General features: G+C 46.7%; 1 pseudogene; it reads left to right on the forward strand.

The window, feature by feature from the left end:
* The window catches only part of LOC105553978, a 26,803-nt pseudogene extending 14,482 nt beyond the window's left edge, over positions 1–12,321 (forward strand).
* The last annotated feature ends 6,374 nt before the right edge of the window (positions 12,322–18,695 follow it).

The following is an 18,695-nucleotide window of genomic DNA, read 5'->3' on the forward strand; positions in this document are numbered from 1 at the left end:
CTCAGCCAACCCAGAGAGGGGCTTCCATGGGGCTGTGGCAGGCTGAAGGGCTCTTCAAGCGCCAGGCAGAGTGGACGCCGAGGCCGAGGAGGCACTGAGAGTGAAGGCTGCTAGCACATTGTCACCTCTCAGTTTCCCTCCTGTCGCTAAAGACAAAAGGGAAGCCACCACCCATATCAGAAAGCACTTTAGGGGATTCTGAAAGTTATACGGCTGTGGGTAAGTGCTGGCTGTTCCATGCTCGCAGGCGCTGGTCGTGCTGGTGTTTGCGATGGGGTGGAGTGCAGGTGTTGGTACTGTAGCCGTAACCCTGGCCTCATATCCTCCCAGTACTGCAGGTGACGTCCAGGAGAGGTGGGGCCCTCCTCCACGGCCACACTTCCCCACGCTGGGCATGCTCCAGGGAAGGATGGGCGTTGATTGCCTCAGGTCTCTCAGGTGTACAAGTACAGAAGGGCTGACAAAGGGGTTGCAAAAAGAAAGAACCCAGAGGGACCCATTTAGGAACAAAATGAGCTCATAGAGAAAGGCAGAAATTAAGCAAATGTAAAGATTTGCAGGCTAGGTGGCCTGAGGGGAAAGAAGACTTGAGCTCTGCTGGAAAATTTCCTCCTGCTGGGGGAGGTCGGCCGTTTGTTCTAGTCAGATCTTCAACTGGAACAAGTAAAAATGTGCTTTACTCAAAATCCACTGATGTCATTGTAAATCTCATCCAAACATATCCTTACAGAAACATCTGGAATAATGTTTGACCAAACATTTGGACACCGTGGTCCAGAGAAGTTGATACATAAAATTAATCATTGTAGGAACCAAGCTGAAAATATTTTTTTAGAAAACATAATATGTAAAATGAAAGAAAAAATATAATATATTAAACAGAGAAGTGTAAGACTTGAAACCAAAGAAAAGCAAAGTGTAGTATCTGAAACAAACAAAAAATCCATTGGATGGGCATAGAGCAGAATATAGATGACAAAGGAATATGTCAGTGATCAACAGAAATAGATTAATAGAAATTAATTAATGTAAAGAAAAGAGAGAAAATGGTTTTTAAAAAGAGCCTCAGAGATATATGGGACTCTATCAAAAGGTCAAGCATACATGTAATTAGAAGAGAATAGACCAAATACAGTTTGAAGAAACACAGCTGAAAATTGGTAAAAGTATGAATTTCCAGATTCAAGGAAATCCAAGAACCTCAACCACAATAAATATTACAAAAGCCATGCCAAGGAGTAACATAATCAAATGCTGAAAACCAGAGGTAAAGAAACCCTTGTTTGGGATGGTGGCTCACACCCGTAATTCCAACACTTTGGGAGAAAAAGGTGGGAGGATTGCTTGAGTCCAGGAGTTCAAGACCAGCCTGGGCAACACAGCAAGACCCTGTCTCTACCAAAAATTTTTAAAAATTGGCTAAGCATGGTGGTGTCAGGCTTCTGAGCCCAAGCTAAGCCATCATATCCCCAGTGACCTGCACGTATATATCCAGATGGCCTGAAGCAACTGAAGATCCACAGAAGTGAAAATAGCCTTAACTGATGACATTCCACCATTGTGATTTGTTTCTGCCTCACCCTAACTGATCAATGTACTTCGTAATCTCCCCCACCCTTAAGAAGGTACTTTATAATTCTCCCCGCCCTTGAAAATGTACTTCGTGAGATCCACCCCTTCCCCCAAAACATTGCTCTTAACTCCACTGCCTATCCCAAAACCTATAAGAACTGATGATAATCCACCACCCTTTCCTGACTCTATTTTCGGACTCAGTCCGCCTGCACCCAGGTGAAATAAACAGCCATGTTACTCACACAAAGCCTGTTTGGTGATCTCTTCACACAGACACGTGAGACAGGTGGCACATACCAGCTGCTTGGGAGGCTGAGGTGGGAGGATCACTTGAGCCCAGGAGTTGGAGCATGCAGCGAGCTATGATCCCACCACTGTACTCCAGCCTGGGCAACAGAGCGAGACCTTGTCTCTAAAAATAAGAGAGAGAAAGGAACGCTTGTGTATTAGGCTGTTCTGGCATTGCTACGAAAACACACCTGAGACTGGGTAATGTATTTTTTAAGAAAGAGGTTTAATTGACCCATGGGTCTGCAGGCTGTACAGGAAGCATGATTCTGGCATCTGCTTGGCCTCTGGGGAGGCCTCAAGAAATTCAGAGTCATGGCAGAAGACGAAGGGCAAACTGGTGCTTCTCATGGCCAAAGCAGGAGGAAGAGAGAAAGGGGAGAGCTGCCACACACTTGTAAACAACCAGATCTCGTAAGAACTCACTATACAGTACCAGGAGAGGGTGGTGCTAAACCATCCATGGAAACTCCCCTCCCATGATCCAGTCAGCTCCCACCAGGCCCCACCTCCAACACTGGGGATTACAATTGAACATGAGATTTGGGGAGGGACACAGATCCAAACCTTATTAGCTTGAAAGCAGACAAAGTGACACCTGGGAAAATGATAATTCAAGTAATCACTGACTGCTCATTAGAAACAATGGGAGGCCAGCAGTCAGTGGTACAGTCTTCAAAGTGCTGAACAAAAACCATTCAAGCCAGAACTCTGTATTTAGTGAAAACATCACTCTAGAATGAAAGCAAAATAAATACATCTTCAAATCAAAGAAACCCAAGAGAAGTCACTGTCAGTAGACCTGTACTACAAGAAATGCTGAAGTCAGTTCTTCAGGCAAAAAGAAAATCCATCTCATGGAAACTCAGATTTTCAGGAAGGAATGAAAAACACTCAAAATGTGTGGCTACATATAAAAGACAATTTCCCCTTTAAACTTCTTGCAAATGCATGTGACTTTTTAAAGCAAAACTTACAACATTATCGAGGCCTACCAAGTTGAAAGGCTAGAAAAACCAGCCTGGAAGTTGATTTAGAACTGGTGCTTTTACAGCACAGGGAGACCTGGATGGTGCCTGTCATGAGATTCTGCAGACCATGAAGGGACAAACACTGTGGATTCCATAAGTGCCCGAAACCTGAGCCCACAAAAATGCAGTATCTCTATGATAGAAGGAACTCCGTGCAGAGTGGTTTATGGAGCTTTCAAGTTCTGAGCTAGGCTCTAGTTTAGGTACCCTCGGCAGAGCGTTCTCACAGGCTGACTTTGCATTCATACGAACTATCTTCAATTCCACATCCCGAATAACAGCCACCATTTATTTACATCTGCAAACAAAGGTTATCTTACTTTTTGTTTTCTGCTCCTTACACCTTTTTCTTTTTCTTGCCTTATTGCAAGTGCTAGACTTCAAGTAGAAATGGAGAGATTTGGCATCCTACTTTGTTCCTGATCTTAGGGAGAGGCATTCAGTATTTCACCATGAAGTATGATGTTAGCTCCGGGTTTTTTATAGCTGCCCTTGATCAGATTCAGAGAGTTTCCTTTTCTCCTATTTGGTTGATAGTTTTTTGTTTGTTTGTGTTTTTTAAAATCATAAATGAGGCCAGGCGCGGTGGCTCAAGCCTGTAATCCCAGCACTTTGGGAGGCCGAGACGGGTGGATCACGAGGTCAGGAGATCGAGACCATCCTGGCTAACATGGTGAAACCCCGTCTCTACTGAAAAATACAAAAAAAAAAAACAACCAGGCGAGGTGGCAGGCGCCTGTAGTCCCAGCTACTCCGGAGGCTGAGGCAGGAGAATGGCGTGAACCCGGGAGGCGGAGCTTGCAGTGAGCTGAGATCCGGCCACTGCACTCCAGCCTGGGCGACAGAGCGAGACTCCGTCTCAAAAAAAAAAAAAAAAAAAAAAAACATAAATGAATATTGAATTTTTTCCAAATATTCTTCCTGCATCTATTGAAATAAATATGTGGTATTTCTCTTTTATTCTGTGAATGTGATAAATTACACAGATTGTTGAATGTTAAATCAACTTTGCACCCCTGGGATAAAACCTACTTGGTCATGATATTTACCTTTTTTATATATTGCTGGATTTGATTCACTAATATTCTGTTGATAATTTTGTGTCTATATTCATGAGGGATATTGGCTTCTAATTTTTTTGGTTATGTTTTGTCTAATTTGGGTATTAGGGCTATGCTGGCCTCATAAAATGAGTTGGAAGTGTTTCCTTCTCTATTTTTCAAAAAGAGGTTTTGGGGTTTTTTTTCTTATGTATTTGATACAATTCACTGGTGAAATAATATGAACCTGAAGTTGTCTTTTTTTTCTCTTTTTTTTTTTTTTGAGACAGGGTCTCACTCTGTCACCCAGGCTGGAGTGCAGTGGTGCAATCATGGCTCACTGCAGCCTCAAGCTTCTGGGCTCAAGTGATTTTCCTGACTCAGCCTCCAAGTAGCTGAGACCACAGGCACACGCCACCACACCGGGCTAATTTTTTTGATTTTTAGTAGAGATTAAGTCTCACTATATTGCCCAGGCTGGTCTCAAACTCCTGGGCTCAAGTGATCCTCTCGCCTGGCCTCCCAAAGTACTGGAAGTGCAGGCATGAGCCACCACGCCTGGCAGGATCTGGAGTTTTCTTTGTGAAGTTTTTGACAAATTCGATTTCCATAGTAGATATAAGGCTAATCCTATTATCTGTTTCATCCTGTGCCAGTTTTTATGTTATTCAAGGAGTTTATCCAGTTTCATCTAAATTGTTACATTTGGCCCAGGTGCGGTGGCTCACGCCTGTAATCCCAGCACTTTGGGAGGTTGAGGTGGGCAGATCACTTGAGGTCAGGAGTTCGAGACCAGCCTGACCAACATGGTGAAACCCCCTCTCTACTAAAAATTCAAAAAAAAAAAAAAATAGGTGTTGTTGCGGGCACCTGTAATCCTAGCTTTTCGGGAGACTGAGGCATGAGAATCGCTTAAACCTGGGAGGTGGAGGTTGCAGTGAGCCGAGATCGTGCCACTGCATTCCAGCCTGGGCTACAAAGTGAGACTCTGTCTTAAAATAAAAAAATAAATAAATTGTTACATTTGTTGGCATAAAGTTTTTCACAATAATCCCTTATTATTCTTTTAATGTAGGATCTGTAGCAACCATAACTCCCCTTTCATTCCTGATAGTGTTAATTCGTGTTCATTCATGTTGTAACAAACATCAGCACTTCATTTATTTTTGGTGCTGAATACTATTTCATCATATGAATATACCACACCTGCTTTATCCATTCATCAGCTGGTGGACATTTGAGTTGTTAATACTTTTTGGCTTTTATGAATAACAATGCTCTAAACGTTCACATACAAGTCCTTGTGTTGACTCCTCTAGCTAGTTTGATTTAAACTGGTTTGATCCCAACAGGCCTCCCCAGTTACCACCTGGTCTCAGTTTCTCATTGCTGTGTAATTAAGAGATTCACTTGGTTCCAGTCCCTGAGAGTCAAGGGATCATGTAGCCTCAGCTGGATTAAGCCTGGAGTGAAATCTTGCGTGGCCCAACACATCTGAAGGCTCAGGCAAGTTGGCCTGGGAGTCACTGCGCTGTTGCAGGAGGTACAGAAAAAGCTACATGGTTGGAAACCCTTGCTTAGGAATTCCTAGCAATATGCAATTTGTCATTTCATGTTAACGAACTCATATACTGTTAACAGTATCATTTTTGCCTTTTAGACTGGTTTTGTTCATATGGTGACTCTTTAATCCCTGGAAATCCTTCAGAATACCTTGTTACATTCTGAAAGATTCTACCCCTTGGAATGCAGTTCCTCTCCTGCAATTTGCATATAACTCCAACAAACAAAATGCCAATCATTTATTTTTCCTTCGCGTTTTTATCATTTACCCATTTTATCGCCTACCCGTAAACACTTCCTCTGAAGCCTGTAAGGGTGCCTCACATTAAATGAAAAATCGCCAAGTCCTTTGTTTTCTGTTTTCCTCTTAAAGAAATTGTGGGTGAAACTGTTGAAAGATCTTTCTATCGGGTAACACACGAGGTCCTGAATTTGCTTAATAAGGAAAGAAAGGAAGGAGAAGAAGGTTAACTATGTGTAAATTTATAGATGTTTTGGTGTCTGGAGTCCACGGAAATAATATATTACCTCGCTGTAAAAATGAACTCAGCTAGAGTCTAGGTCTTTAAACACAAATTAACAGGCGCTCCAGGGAAGGAAGAGATGTTCTGCTGTTAATGATCTTTTCAACACTAGCTGCAGGTCCTGAGAACCCCGCAGGGAATTGGGGGAACGTGTAGTCCTTAAGATGTTGGTATCCAGTGTTGAATAGTGTGTAAGGTGGGGGTGGGGGGGAGAAATCTTCTCTGTAGAATAAAAACTAAAACACTCAAGCAATTAATCCTTTAAGAACAATTACAATAATTGGTATTGGCCTGGAGACTCCAGGCTTTTAAACATTCAGTGGGTAATTTTCTTCAAAGGTAATAAAAGTAGAATATTTGACCACGTTTATTAGCAGAGCAAGGCTTGCCTGGGGATGCACGATTCACATGTCCTTCCAATGTGAATGAAACTCAGCCTTCCTTTTTTGTTTTTGCGTTATTGCTGTTGCGCTATTCTGCCCTCCAAGTGGATCCTCTGGGGCCCACTTTTTCAGCTTCCACAGAAGTGAGAACACGGGGACCATCTTTCTGTGCCTGACTGACTCCACTTCGCTTACCGGCCCTTCCTCCCCCACCCCCGCTCCCCGCCCCACCCGGCTCACCCACGGGGCTGGGAATGAGGCGTTTTCCTTCTTTTCCATCCACCCTGACTTTCTTATCTCTTACTCTGGCCTCTCTGCGAAGACCACAGCAGGAACTCCTGCGCTCCCGGCCTGGGTCCCTCCTCCTCGCCTCTGCTCCCCTGCTCCTTCCCCGCCACACTGTCCACCTCTGTCCAGTGCCCAGGCTTCTCACACCCCCTCTTCCTTACCCGCCCTCAGCACAGTGGCTCTGTGGGGGTCTCCACGTGCCTCTCCGCCTTCCACCCCTACCCCGCCCGGTCCCTGTGGCGCTGCCTCATCCCCTCCTCCCCGCCTCTCTGCGACCCCACTCCACGATCTGATCTCCTGGGGCTTCCCTGCGACCCCCTCTGCGGTCTGATCTCCTGCCCACCGCCAGATGCCTCAGCTGCTCCCCCCCCTTCCTCTTCCTCTTCCTCCAGGCTGGTGACTTCTGATATTACCTGTGTGACTTTTGCAACTTGCTTACCTTTTCTGAGCGTCTTCTCATTCTAGATGAGAATATTTGGAGGATCAAATGAGACCTACTAAGGATGTCCAATAGACCTTAGCTAGTTCTTACCTGCCTGACTGCTCCTTGTGCCCATCATTTGGTGCTGGGACTCTTCAATTCACACCCCCTCCCCGCTCCCCCAGGCTGTAAAGGTGCATTTCCGGGACTGGGTAATGGGCACAGCCCTAAGTAAGCTCTGCGTTCAGCCCCTCGGATTAGGGTGAACAGCTTGGCTGATTGGGTGAAGGTACTGCAGGCCGCTTATCTGGTTGCAAAATATATTTTATGGGTTTAGAAACAAAAAGAACTATTTGTGTATAGTGTTTAACAAATATATAATTGATTATGGGAGAAGTGGCCCTTCCTTCCTTCCTTCCTTCCTTCCTTCCTTCCTTCCTCCCTCCCTCCCTTCCTCCCTCCCTCCCTCCCTTCCTCCCTCCTTCCCTCCCTCCCTCCGTTCCTTCTTTCTTTTCTCATTTGGAAATCTAACCACTACTGATAACATTATTTCCAAGGCATAGATGATTGGCAATAGGTGATGGAACCCGAGTTTTCCTAGGCCTCCTGTGTCTGGAGGAGGTAATGTAAAGAGTAACTACTTGGTATTTAAAGGCTCTTGCCTCTAACTGCAAACACGAGAGCACACACTTGTCAGCAGACCTGCTAACTCTGCTAACACAGAGGAGTCCCCACTATGCCCAGCCAGCTCTGGGACTTCCTGCTGGAGCTGCCACGGTGTTGCCAAGCACCATGCCTCATGTTGATGTCTCCAGGGCACAACTGTAGGGATGTCACTGACGCTCTGAGTTCTCATGGTTCCAAATCTGTGGAGCAGTGAGCTCCATGCTCCTCCAAGGGGCGTGTGCTGAGACCAGCTTGTAGCAGGACAAGCCACAGACAAAACCCCTCAGACACCAAGTTAAAGAAGGAAGGGCTTTACTCAGCCAGGAGCTTCGGCGAGACTCACGTCTCCAACAACGGAGCTCCTCAAGTGAGCAATTACTGTCCCTTTTAAGGGCTCATAACTCTAAGGGGGTGTGCGTGAGAGGGTCGTGATTGATTGAGCAAGCAAGGTGTACATGACTGGGGGCTGCATGCACCGGTAATTAGAACAGAACAGAACAGGACAGGGATTTTCACAGTGCTTTTCTATACAATGTCTGTAATCTATAGATAACATAACTGATTAGGTTATGGATCTTTAACTACCAGGGTGTGGTGCCAGGCTATCTGCTTGTGGATTTCATTTCTGCCTTTTAGTTTTTACTTCTTCTTTCTTTGAAGGTAGAAATTGGGCATAAGAGGCTGGGCGCGGTGGCTCAAGCCTGTAATCCCAGCACTTTGGGAGGCCGAGATGGGTGGATCACAAGGTCAGGAGATCGAGACCATCCTGTCTAACCTGGTGAAACCCCGTCTCTACTAAAAAATACAAAAAACTAGCCGGGCGAGGTGGCGGGCGCCTGTAGTCCCAGCTACTTGGGAGGCTGAGGCAGGAGAATGGCGTGAACCCGAAAGGCGGAGCTTGCAGTGAGCTGAGATCCGGCCACTGCACTCCAGCCTGGGCGACAGAGTGAGACTCCGTCTCAGAAATTGGGCATAAGACAATATGAGGGGTGGTCTCCTCCCTTAAGCTCAGTCGTGGAGACCCTAACCCAGTGGTACTAGAGGAATTAAAGACATATGCAGAAATATAGGATGTGGAGTGGGAAATCAGGGATCTCACAGCCTTCAGAGCTGAGAGCCTCAAACAGAGATTTACCCACATATTTATTGACAGCAAACCAGTGATAAGCTTTGTTTCTACAGATTATAGATTAACTAAAAGTATTCCTTACAGGAAACAAAGGGATGGGCTGAAATAGAGGCATGGACTCTGACTAGTTATCTGCAGCAGGAGCATGTCCCTAAGGCACAGATAGCTCATACTATTGTTTGTGGCTTAAGAAGGCCTTTAAGCCTTTTTCCACCCTGGGTGGGCCAGGTGTTCCTTGCCCTCATTCCGGTAAACCCACAACCTTCAGTGTGGGCGTCATGGCCAACACGAACATGTCACAGTGCTGCAGAGATTTTGTTTATGGCCAGTTTCGGGGCCAGTTTATGGCCAGATTTGGAGGCCTGTTCCTAACAGGCGTGGATCCCAAGGTGCTATGGCCCAGCCCCAGTAGTTGATAGAGCCTATGGAGGCAAAGCTTTCTGGTTTTCACTCTGATCTTCTCTCTCTCTCTAGGCTTATGTGTGTGCAGTAGCCTTGGCCAGGAACTGGCTGGAGTAAGAGCTCCACCCTTCCCAGCATTCAGGGCCTCTTCGGGGCCAGTTTCTTGTTTCTTGTTCCCGGATGAGTGTCTCCGGGAAGCTCCCCAGCCTTTGCACATGGAGCTCTCCAGCAAAAACCCAGGCTGAGCCCCTCGCTGGGAAGCTCCTCAGACCCTGGAAAATACATTTCTGTTGGGCCTGTCCTGCTTCTCCACTGTGGACCACAGAAGACCACAGTTCTAGTGAGGACTTCCCAACATGCTCTTACACATAAGCTGTTTTCTGTAAGCTATGTGTAAGCTTCTGTTTTTCAGACATTAGCAACTGCCTATCCAATGGTTCCTTCAGGTATACGTGCACTACCATAAAGAATTATTCAGGCTGGGCACGGTGACTCACACCTGTAATCCCAGCACTTTGGGAGGCCAAGGTGGGCAGATCACGAGGTCAGGAGATTGAGAACATCTTGGCTAAGACGGTGAAATCCTGTCTCTACTAAAAATACAAAAAAATTAGCCAGGTGTGGTGACGGGCACCTGTAGTCCCAGCTACTCAGGAGGCTGAGGCAGGAGAATAGTGTGAACCCAGGAGGCGGAGGTTGCAGTGAGCCGAGATCGAGCCACTGCACTCCAGCCTGGGCCACAGTGCGAGACTCCATCTCAAAAAAAAAAAGAATTATTCAAAATAAGTTGAGGGAGCTTCCCAATAGTTGAACATGTGGTGGCCCCTGGAGGGTGGCATGCCTGGGGAAGGCATGGAAGCTCCCCACCCCTTCCCCCATACTCACCCCATGTGTCTCTTCATCTGGATCCTTTGTAATATCCTTTATAATGAGCTACTGAGCATTACTCTTCTGCAGGTCAGAAATGTTCCCAGATGCTGCAGTCATTTCAGTTTGATTTCATTGGAGATACTCTGACTTTGATGATGATATTAACATCACTGAATCCTTCAAGGAATTTGTTGAATTGCTCAAAAAAAGTAGAGAAAGAGAAGATAACGATGGTACACGATGCTAGTGATTTTCTCATCAGACCCCTGGGAAGCTTCCAGAAGGAGCAGATAGGCGTCATTGAGGCTGTGTGAGGATGCGGTGAGAAGATGGCCATCTGCAAACCAGGAGGATGCTCTCACCAGTCTGCTGGTACCCAGCCTCCAAAACTGTGCAAAATAAATGTTTGTTGGTTACATCCTAAATAAATAAGTAAATAATAAAATAAGTTGGGCAATCATTAAAAGAAAAAATACCTGGCTGTGGCTGGGTACAGTGGTTCAGGACTGTAATCCTAGCACTTTGGGAGGTTGAAGGAGGAGGATTGCTTGAGGCCAGGAGTTCAAGACCAACTCAATATTTTAAGAAAACAAAAAACAGAAAAAACAAAAAAACAGAAAACAAAAACAAAAACAAAAAAAAACTTGGGGCAATAGTCCTGTTTTCTAGTAGAGTCTTTTTGCAAATAATGCTCTGATGCTATCCATGTTCTTGAGTATATGGAAGAAAAAAAAAAAGATCGGCCTTGACCCTGTTTGATATAGATGAAAATCGATTTCCTATTTGGAAATCTTACTTATATCAGCTACAACAGGAAGCCACTCATCCTGGAAGGATTATCTGTACTTTTGAGGGAGAAAACAGCCCGAAGTATCATGGAAGAGAGTTTCACGGCATGATCTCCGGAGAAGCAGCTGACCAGCTCTTGAGTGTGGCTGAGGGAGATACATCATGGGGAGAGGCAGCAACAGCCAGGGCTCTACACTTTGGCTTTCAGATTGGGAAGTCAAGCAAGAAATTTGAGGCTCTAGTGCAATGGAAATCACTTTGCTGGGGAGAAACACTGTGCGTCCACCCGCAATCTGGTAACTGATGGCTTGATTACTGTCTATATTGAAACAAGGCAGCAGAATACATTGCCAAGGTGATGATAAACCCAGTTTATGAACACATAGGATGCACAACCTTAAACAGAGTGTCTGCTGGCAAAAAATATATGCCAGTCCTGAAAGAGACACGTGGTGAGATTCTACAGGCCAGGATGAGGTGTTGGAGAAAAGGCTGGCATCACTTGTTAGAAGAGCAACTCTGAAAGAAAACGAGCAAATTCCAAAATATGAAAAGGTTCACAATTTCAAGGTCCATGGATCGAGAGGCCCATGCTAGCGTGAATACTGTGCCATCCTCATGTATGGTCTCATTGCTCAGGGAGTGAACCATGTGGATTGGTTTCAGTGTTCACAAGCAGTGACCTCACATGGTCCCAAATGACTGGAAACCAGGCTTGAGGCATGCCAGCGTGTCCAGCTGTGACCTTACAGTGCTTGTCAAAAGCACACACTGCTAAGCGGCCAAGGGTGGTGGACATGTGCAACAGGGAGATTGAGTTTGAAAGTCCCAATTCTGAAGGGCTATACCATGTATCAGGATTTAGTGACTTAACTGATGTCAAGACGGCTTTTGACAGAGGTGGTGAGAAAGCAGCTATTTCTGTGAACACATACAAAGACATCAACATTATCACTGGAACTCAGAAACCGCACTTCAGGGATTTGCCAATTTCACTAATTACGCATGATATCTACCCTAAGTTTATAGAATCTGCCAAAACTATGGATCCTAGTGAGTAACTGGAAACCCTTCATGAAGCATTGAAACTACTGGCACCTGCTCGCTGTGAAACCCTCTGATCCCTGATGGTGCATCTAAACAGAGTGACGCTCCATGAAAAGGAAAATCTTGTGAATGCGGAGAGCCATGGAATTGTCTTTGGCCCATCCCTTCTGAGACTTCCAGAATGAAACGCCATGGCTGCATTGAATGATATACAATATCAGAGACTGGTGGTGGAGCTGCCTAAAAAACGGAGACATTTTACTTTAAATTTTACATTTGAGGGAAAAGAAATGGTTTACAGGTGAAGGCATGTTTTATAGTAATTTAATTGGCTCCTATAGCTGAATTATTTCTTGATTAGAGATTCGGGCATATAACCAGATTAAAATGAAGGAACTTTCTGTTGTTTTTGTAGCACTGCTCAAATGTCTTATACAACAGTGAGCACACACTTTCTGGTGCTAGCAATCCTGGGTGTTTATCATGTTAAGAAAAACTCAAGCTATTGCATGATTAGCCCCCTATCTGGCAGAAACTCCATATAGAAGACACAACAAACCTGCCCCAGCACAGCCTCTGTGTCCTGCGTAATCTGTGGTGGTAATCCAGCGTGTTTCAGAATAAGCCTGTTGTGACTTTGCTTCAGGGTCTGTGTCACTGGTTTCTGATGCTTGTACAAACATGCAAACAGAAACGGATAAAACAGCACCTCTGGCTGTTGCATTACCAGACTATATCATATGCCTATTTTTTGCAAATGACTTCTGGTTTCTCTTAGCTCTTCTCTAACATAGCACTTTATTTTTATTTTTTTTAATTTTTTATGTTTTTTGAGATGGAGCTTTGCTCTGTTGCCCAGGCTAGAGTGCAGTGGTGCGTTCTTGGCTCACTGCAACCTCCACCTCGCAGGTTCAAGCAATTCTCCTGCCTTAGCCTCCTGGGTAGCTGGGCTGTGGCTGGCTAATTTTTGTATTTTTAGTAGAGACGGGGTTTCACCATCTTGGCCAGGCTGGTCTCGAACTCCTGACCTCATGATCCATATGCCTCAGCCTCCCAAATTGCTAGGATTACAGGTGTGAGCCACCGCACCCGGCCTAACATAGCACTTTCTTTCTAGTACCAGCAAAAGCAAAATGTGTTTTCAGACTTGTTGCTTTAATAAGTTATCCATACCAATAAAAAATATACAACACAGAAAAAAAAAGGAAGAGTAAGACTCTTTGTTGGTGGAGGGGGAGCAACTGGACCCTGGTTATGAAGCCATGGCTCAAAACCACTTGGTACTTCCTCTAGCAGAATCAGAGGATGGAGGGCAAAGGAAAGGCTTGTGAGGACACACACTGGCCACGTATGTGTCAAACACTGAGGGCAGCAGGGAAGGTGGCTTTTTGTTGGTGTTTTTTGAGTTTCTGGGAGTGTTTGGTCATGTTTCATTCCTTAGGGAAACTATTCTGGAATTTCATCATGAAAGACAAACAGAAAAGCTGTTTGGTTGCTTCAGATCTCTTCCTTGGGTTCCCCACTCTTACTCTTGTCAAGTGCCATTTACGTGATAAGCACTGGGGATTCAGCTGTGAGTATGCACATCCCTACCTTTAACCCAGCGGATGGGGCACATGGGGAAAGGGGAAACCATCAGTTATAATATTGTGGTACACCATAGCACCTATGGTATTGAAGGTCATTTTCTCATATTTCCTTCATTTGTTCTTTGACACAGTTCATGATCAGACTTATTGGGGTGCTGCTGATGGTGGTGATGTCCCATCTGGAGCAGCCACTGCAAGGACATCGGCTATAGCATGTGTCGAGGGGCATGGCAGGTGCTGCATGCTCTGTGGAGCCAGCAGGAGTTGGGGCAGGCGAGGGCCCCACTCCTTACTGAGTTGGCAGGGCAGGAGCACATGCTCCCGGGCACAACCACGGCCACCCAGCAGCAGCTCCAGACCCTGGCATCCCTGCACTCTCGGCGGCCCAAGAAGCCCCCTGTCCCTGCAGGCTTGAAGTGCCTGCTCTCACTCCCTGGCCTTTCCCCACTCCTGACACCTGCTCTGGGGTAAGCAAAGTTGTGGCTGAGCCTGGGCACTGTCGTAACCTAGCTGGGTATGCACACACTCAGGGTGGCACTGACACACCAGCCCCCTGCCACCTCAGCCACCTCCAGACTTTGGACACCAATGAGCATGGGAGGGGACTGGGGCACTGAGGGCAGCTCAGTGTGGACCTGCAGGCAGCCATAGGTACATACAGCCTGGGTGCTACAATGGCATGTTGATGGCTGCAGGAAGCAGATAGATTCCCAGGTGGGAAAGGGTAGGTCCCTGGTGAATCCTCTCCTTTAAGCTAGGAATGGCCTGAAGCCTGGGGGCTGGGCTGCCAGTTCCAAGTGAAGTTAGTGGCCCAGAGTGAGAACTTCATTGGTGACCATTCAGCCAATCATTTGGTGCTTTTTCCAGGCCTGCCTGTGGCCACCCATGGACCAATCGGCACACGCTTCCTCCATTCTGAGCACGTAAAAACCCCAGACTCAGCCAGGCTGACACACTCATTGGGATGATCTGCCTGTGGAAATGGGCTACCCATCATGGGTCTCCTCTCCACTGAGAGCCAGACACTAGTCTGGATGACCTGCCTACAGAAAGGGGCTACCCACTGCGGTTCTCCTCTCTGCTGAGAGCTGGACACTCATTGGAACAACCTGCCCTTATAAAGGAGTTACCCACTGCGGGTCTCTTCTCCGTTGAGAGCTGGACACGAATTGGGACAACCTGCCTGCATAAAGGAACTACCCACTGTGGGTCTCCTCTCTGTTGAGAGGTGGACACTCATTGGGACAACCTGCCTGCGTAAAGGAGCTACCCACTGCAGGGTCTCCTCTCCACTGAGATCTAGACACTCATCAGGGCAACCTGCCTGCAGAAATAAGCTACCCACTTCAGGTCTCCTGAGAGCTGTTCTGTTGCTCAGTGAAAATCCTCTCCGCCTTGCTCACCCTCCAGTTGTCTGCATACCTCATTCTTCCTGGATGTGGGACAAGAACTTGGGACCTGCTGAATGGTGAAACCGAAAGAGCTGTAACACAAACAGGCTGAAACATGCCTCCCCTGCCCACTTCTCACCATGCTGCAGGTGATGAGAAGGAGAGAAGGCCTGCAGCCCTTCAGGGAGCCCAGACCTAGGGGCTCTCCAAGCCGGGGCTGTGAAACCTCTTTGGGGCTCTTTGGTTCTTGGCATCTCTAAGCTTCCAGGTGCCACTGCATTCCCCTTGTCCAGATGTGGGTGCCCTCAGCGGAAGCTGCTTGTGTTACATCTGATCCAGCCGCAGCTTTTCATGGAGCCAGCATCTGTGCTGGTGCCTCTTGCTGCCTGCCCCACTGCAGCAGCTGGCATGCCTGGCTATGTGCAGTGGCCGGACCTTGCGCTTGCTCGCTCACACACCCCTCACCACTCTGCACCTGGCTTGCCCTTGGCAGGTGTGCAGTCCCGGCTGGTAGTGTGGCTGAGCAAAGCCTGCTTGACCAAGTGGGTGGAACAAGCCCAGAAGGCCCGAACAAAACCTGGGCAAATGTGCCACCAGCCACAGAGGTTTCTGACTAGAAAAACAACACCCCAAGGATCCTGTGACACTGCATGGCCTGCTGTACTTCTGTTCTGGGGGCATACGCAGATTCCAGTGATCTGTGGCACCACAGAAAGCCTACTTTCCATGGTGTATATGTGCCACATTTTCTTTATCCAGTCTACCACCGATGGACATTTAGGCTGAATTCACGTCTTTGCTGTTGTGAATACTATGCAGCTCCTTTGCAGGGACATAGATGAGCTGGAGGCCATTATCCTTAGGAAACTAACACAGGCATAGAAAACCAAATACCACATGTTCTCACATAGAAGTGGGAGCTAAATGGTGAGAACACATGGATGCAAAGAGGGAAACAACAGACACTGGGGCCTGGTGGAGGGTGGGAGGAGGGAGAGGAGCAGGAAAAATAACTATTGGGTACTAGGCTTAGCACCTGGGTAACAAAATGATTGGTAAAACAAACCCTTATGACACAAGTTTATCTATATAACAAACCTGCACAGCTACCCCTGAACCTAAACTAAAAGTTAAGCAAAAAAAAAGAAGGCTGGGCACAGTGACTCATGCCTGTAATCCCAGCACTTTGGTAGGTAGGGGCGGGCAGATCACTTGAGGCCAGGAGTTCAAGACCAGCCTGGCCAAATGATGAAAAACACCCCCCCATCTCTACCAAAAATACAAAAATTAGCCAGCTGTGGTGGCAAGCACCTGTAATCCCAGCTACTTGGGTTGCGGAGCAGGAGAATCGCTTGAACCCAGGAGGCAGAGGTTGCAGTGAGCTGAGATTGTGCCACTGCACTCCAGCCTGGGCAAGACAGCGAGACTCCATCTCAAATTTAAAAAAATTAAAATTATAAAAAGCCTACTCTCTTTGGTGTCCCTGTTCCATGACAGCTCTTTGTTATAAGCTCCTGAGAAGGCCTCCAATGGGCAGCACGTCCGGTAGTCTCTCCTTCCCTCTGGCCCTGTGCTGTCTCAGAGACAACGGCCCCATCTCTGCAAGAAGCTGTGGCTTGGGGAGAAAGAGTAACCCTTGCTGCCAATTCAGGCCCCTACTATGCAGCAAGATGTTGGCCAGGTGCTTTCTGACAAAATCCTTTATGCCCTCCTGGCACTATGAGGGAGGTTTTAATACCCCCACTTATCAATGAGAACATGGAGAATTTGAGTGTTTATAAACTTTTCCCAAGTTTTCATAACTACTAAGTGGCATAAAGATAAAATTCCAAACCAAGTTTACTTAATTCAAAGGAAATAATTAGAAAAACCTAAGTCTAGACTGGACTGTGAATGATGCCTGTGATCCAGGTAGACATACAAATGGAATTAAAGACATTATGCATTTTCCTTTTTCTGTTTTTGTTTTGGTTTTTGTTTTGAGATAGAGTTTCACTCTTGTTGCCCAGGCTGGAGTGCAATGGTGCAATCTCAGCTCACTGCAACCTCTGCCTCCCGGGTTCAAGTGATTCTCCTGTCTCAGCCTCCCAAATAGCTGGGATTACAGGCGCATGCCACCACGCCCAGCTAATTTTTGTATTTTTGGCAGAGATGGGGTTTCATCATATTGGTCAGGCTGGTCTCGAACTCCTGACCTCAGGTGATCTGCCCGCCTCAGCCTCCCAAAGGGTTGAGATTACAGGCATGAGCCACCACACCCAGCACATATTCGTTTTTCTACAAATGTGAGAGCAGTCCTCTTACTTCACACACACCTTGGTGACACTCTCAGGAGGCAACCTAGAGGAGCTACTGGCTTAAGGGGACAGAAAGGAGTGACAGTCCTCTGGGGGCAGGTACCCTCATTCTCCTCCACGTAGTGACAAGTTCGCCTTGACATGTCATTTCCCAAGAATTTGCATTCCGAACACATTGACATATTCAGACGCCTACCTGTTGCACAGAAGACTGGCGTTAGCTTTCCCTGCTGGGAGGGTTACCTTTGAAACATTTCCCCCAAAGTGACCTCTAGCAAAGTCATTCGACTCTCCTGTCTTGGGTTCTTGTCACTCTGTTCCACGAAGGGGGAACAGCCAAAATTTACTGCACTGAATCCTGACCGCCTGGGAAGGAAGAAGAAGAAAATGCAGCTTTCTTTAACACCCCAGGCTAATTAAAAAGGAATTGCCAGGGCTGGGCGTGGTGACTCACGCCTGTAATCCCAGCACTTTGGGAGGCCAAGGCAGGCAGATCACGAGGTCAGGAGATCGAGACCATCCTGGCTAACAAGGGTGAAACCCTGTCTCTACTAAAAATACAAAAAATTAGCCGGGCATGGTGGCGGGCGCCTGTAGTCCCAGCTACTTGGGAGGCTGAGGCAGGAGAAGGGCCTGGGAGGTGGAGCTTGCAGTGAGCCGAGACTGTGCCACTGCACTCCAGCCTGGGCGACAGAGCGAGACTCCATCTCAAAAAAAAAAAAAAAAAAAAGGAATTGCCATTTGGACCTGGGGGAAATAAGTTGAAGGGGAGGTGATTAGTTTTTAGGTAAACTCTGTACTTAAAACCCAATCCTTCACTCCCTCTACTTTTTCTTTAGAACAAACCAGATTTCATCTTGCCAGATATTTGAGGGTATTCAGATCAGATGAGTCAAAGCCATTTGCAAATGTTATTGTCTCTTGTATAAAAGTAGGACAAATGAACCCAGGTTACCCAGATATTCAGCAGAAATCAATAAACCCGTAAACCCATGACTGCTCATGACAATCAGTTTATTTTTTGTTTTAAAACTGGCATTGGTTTTCATTCTCTATAAAGCTTTAGTCCTGCAGTGGACTTTTTTCCTGATACTTCAGAAGTCATCCTGGGAAATAAAGCTGCCATGCCTTCCTACGGGCCAGGAGTCAGACCCTGGATTCTGACTTCCTGAGAATGATGGAAATTTGGACCCTTGCTGCTCTTCGTGGATCGTATCCCGCCTGCACTCAGCAAGACAATGATTGAATTTTCAGGTGGAACTAGAGCTCCAAGGAGTGCGGGGGCTGGGAAAGGGATGCATCCCACTGGCCCCAACCCTATTTCAACCCCTCTCCTGGCTCCAACGAATGCCCAGGTTCTGGCATTTGCTAGACATACCTCACCTTGTGGCCCCCCCAGCCT

The sequence above is a fragment of the Mandrillus leucophaeus genome, unplaced genomic scaffold (genome assembly GCF_000951045.1).
Source record: "Mandrillus leucophaeus isolate KB7577 unplaced genomic scaffold, Mleu.le_1.0 Scaffold62, whole genome shotgun sequence".
Taxonomy (NCBI): Eukaryota; Metazoa; Chordata; class Mammalia; order Primates; family Cercopithecidae; genus Mandrillus; species Mandrillus leucophaeus.